This window comes from Theropithecus gelada, chromosome 15 (assembly GCF_003255815.1).
Source record: "Theropithecus gelada isolate Dixy chromosome 15, Tgel_1.0, whole genome shotgun sequence".
Lineage (NCBI taxonomy): Eukaryota > Metazoa > Chordata > Mammalia > Primates > Cercopithecidae > Theropithecus > Theropithecus gelada.
In genome coordinates, this window is record NC_037683.1 from 85,894,354 (window position 1) to 85,898,107 (window position 3,754).

The window sequence follows — 3,754 nt, forward strand, 5'->3', positions numbered from 1 at the left end:
TTTGCTTTTCTTTGTTTTCTACATATCAAGCTTACAGCATACTGAATGATAGAAAATTCACCCAAGTTCTTTCTTCCGGAAGTTAAAGATGTTAGCCAAACAGAAGATTATGGGTCATTCAAGCTTGAGTTGCAGTCTTGAGTGTTGTTATTCCTCTGAAGCTCCTAGAAGCCTGCAGCCCAACACTGGAACACCTAAGACCCTGAGGAGGAGTGTGGCTGATGAGGAATTTCTTATTTGAGCTCACATTCTTTTTTCTTTCTTTTCTTTTTTTTTTTTTTTTGAGATGGAGTCTTGCTCTGTTGCCCAGGCTGGAATGCAATGGCACAATCTTGGCTCACTGCAACCTCTGCCTCCGGGTTTAAGCGATTCTCGTGCCTCAGCCTCCCAAGTAGCTGGAATTACAGGTGTGAGACACCACTGGCTAGTTTTTGTATTTTTAGTAGAGACAGGATTTTGCCATGTTGGCCAGACTGGTCTCGAACTCTTGACCTCTGGAGATCAGCCTGCCCAGGTCTCCCCAAGTGCTGGGATTGTAGGCATAAGCCACAGCACCTGGCCTAAAACTAACATTTTACTTTTTTTTTTTAAGCTACAACAAATGTTTGAATAAATCACCTGCATTAAATAATATTTAAAATATAGTACCTTCAACACATTATAAATATGAAATGTCCCCTCCCCAAACCCATTTGCTTCAGTGCACAGAGTCTCCCAGGCAAGGTTTTCCATCGCTCAGCCAGTGGAATGGATGGCGGGCGCCAACTGTTACACAAAGCATTTATTTCTCCCAGAAGGCTGAGAGCCAGGAGAATTCATCTCCTGCTGGGACCTCTGCCCCAAGCTTCTGGGGAAATAGTGAATTGGGCTCAACAGGCAAAGTAGCTACCTGATCCACTAATCAGATTCAAAACATGAAAATGCACTGGAGAGTGTATCCCTTCCTGTTCTTCTCCATGGTAGAGAGACCTAAAGATAATGAATAAAAACAGCTGTCCCTTCAAACTCAGAGGAGGTTTTCAAAGACAAGTATAAGCAAAAAATAAAGAGATAAAAGGAAAGTAAATCAAACCCCCAATACTCCTGAAAGTAAAACAGTCACATGGTAACTGATGTCTGGAAGAAGTTGAGGCAGAAAAGACTGACAAAGTTCCAAGTGGCCGGCCACAAAAGTGCCTTAAGGAATCCACGACAGTGCTCTCTATTTCCAAGGCTGAGTAGCTATTCCCAGTAAGTTAACATTTTTCTATTAAGAAGAAAACAAAACAAAACAAAAATAAAACCCACTCCAGAAAAAGGGTCAAGAGAAGAGCACTGCAGAAAGTCAAGCAGCTGAGCGTTGGCGGATCACGAAGAGCCCGGGCTGAAGCTGGCCCAGGTAGATCCTCATCTTGATGCTGTCACTTGTCTTCCTCACCCAGATCTCACTGGCTCCTACAGAACTGATCATGCAGCTCAGTTTCTGGTTGTCCTTTGATTCCAGATAGATGGCCTGGCTCTTGTGGTACCATCTTTTGTCATAGCACAGTTTGCCATCTTCTATCGGAGCTTCAAACCTCTGGGCTGGAAGATTCCACGGGTGTCACAGGCAGGTGCTCAGGAGAGGATGCAGATGCTGGTCTCTTGGGTGACTTAAGCTTATTTAATGTTCTCAGATCCTCCATGATCTGTTCATCCGTTAACAAATAGTTTAGCTGGGCTGGAGCAGGTTTCCTCCTCTTGTTTGGGATGGGGACGGAATCATTTGGTCGCCTCTGCAACTTTCCGGTCATGATAGGTTTCACCTCCATAGAATCTCCAGTCAGTTCATTGTCAGCTTTTCGTTTTCGATCATTTTCTTCTTTTCTTCTAGCTCAGCAATCAGGTTCTCTTTCAGCTCAACCTTCTTGTCTTTAAATTCTTTCACTGCCGCCTTCTTTTCTTTAATGTAATTTCGTTCCACTTGTTCAGTTTCCAGCTGGAGGAAGAGTTCTGCATTCCGTATCCTCTCTTTGTACCGCTGATCTAGTTTTTTCATTCTTTTCTGATATTCCTGTAATGTACCTTCTTGTGGTTGTTGCAACTGCCTCTTGAGAGAAGCCAGTTTGTCCTGATACATCTGTTCCTTCATTTCCACATAGTCTTCATCATGCTTTGCCAGGTCAGTTTCACTATCCTCAGTATCTTCGTCCGACTCGCAGCCCGGACAGCTGCGCTCGTCCTCGGCGCTCTCCAGCTCTTCGTCCTCCTCTGGGTAGTACTCGGGGGCTGGCGGCGCTTCAGCCTGGGCCGAGGCCGGGGCCAGCAGCCCCGCGGCACTCATGTCGTCTCTAACCGCAGTTGAGCATGGTTAGAGACATGGTTAGGCCCAGGAACACCGCGGTCACCCGCCCTCCGTACTCGCTGTCTGCCTAGCAGCGTCCAACGGAGCCCCCAACTCGAGGAGCGGGAGTCACAGCGAACCCTTCCCGGTCTCCGCCGAGCTCCGCCCCCGCAACATTTTACTTTTTAATTTATTTTTATTTTTTTGGAGATAGAGTCTCACTCTGTCACCCAGGCTGGAGTGCAGTGGCATGACCTCAGCTCACTGCAACCTCCGCTTCCCGAGTTCAAGTGATTTTCATTCCTCAGCCTCTTGAGTAGCTGGTACTACATGTGCCACCATGTCTGTCTAAGTTTTTGTATTTTTAGTAGAGGTGGGGTTTTACTAGGTTGGCCAGGCTGGACTCGAACTCTTGAGGTCAGGCAATCCACCCATCTTGACCTCCCAAAGTGCTGGGATTAGAGGTGTGAGCCACTGCGCCTAGCAGATAACTTTTTTTTTTTTTGAGAGGGAGTCTCACTCTGTCGCCCATGCTGGAGTGCAAAGGCGAGATCTCCTGAGCCGACATTCTTATGTAACTTTGTAATAAACCTGCATGATAGAAGTGATTTGTGAGTGTAGCTTTTCCCCCCAGTGTAGTTAAGAGTTTTCAGCATTATAAACCTCTTACTGCTTAAACAATTTAAAAGAAATGGTGGTGTAACATGGGTAATTCTTTCAAGTGTTTGCTATTACAGATATTCCTTGATAGCCAGTTTTAGAATTTGTTAGACATTGCATTTGTCAAAAAAAAAGTTCTTCCTTAATGCTTACCCTAACATGCTCTTGCTTAACTAGCTCCCTCTTGTACCAACGAATCCTATTTTTTGCTAGAGTGACCCACAATCCTTCTTGACCAGACTCCCTTTGATGGGGTTAAAGTTCTTCCTTTTCCAGAAAGACTCAGTATGAGTATTTGCAAAGCTCTGAACAGATGTAGTTAAACCTTATATATGCCTTAGATCAAGAAGTGGATATGTTGCCAAAAGAAATTAATTTCCATATAAAGCCAGGAAGAGAGGCTGGGCTCATAAAAATAACCAGAACGTGTTTCCAAAAGACTCAGCGGGCAAAGAAATCCGTATTTCCAAATCAATACTTTCCAAAGCTCTTAGAGAAAAATAAATAATGTTTTCAGGGTAACATGGTTTTCTAAATGTACTACTTACGATTGAGGTCTGTAAGCAGTCCCCAGTAGTGCTTCACGAAATTCGTTTTGTGTGTTCCCACCAGCTTTACTCTAAACGCCTAGTGTGCAGTAATCCTTTCTTCTCTAGTTTTATCAAGAGAGACACATGGGTAGAAAATTCCCTCTTTGACATTTTTTTTTCATTGGAAAGATCCACTTCTCAATAGTGGGTGAAAAATTTGAACAGACCATTTTCCCACCCCAACCCAGTGGGTTGATCTCTA

The 3,754-nt window shown here is 44.4% G+C and overlaps 1 pseudogene across 1 annotated transcript; it reads right to left on the reverse strand.

Moving 5' to 3' along the window:
* Positions 1 to 604: 604 nt before the first annotated feature.
* On the reverse strand, positions 605 to 2,302 carry LOC112608306 (annotated as a pseudogene). Its single transcript, XR_003115973.1, has one exon. The product of XR_003115973.1 is annotated as a sin3 histone deacetylase corepressor complex component SDS3 pseudogene (transcript).
* Positions 2,303 to 3,754: the final 1,452 nt, after the last annotated feature.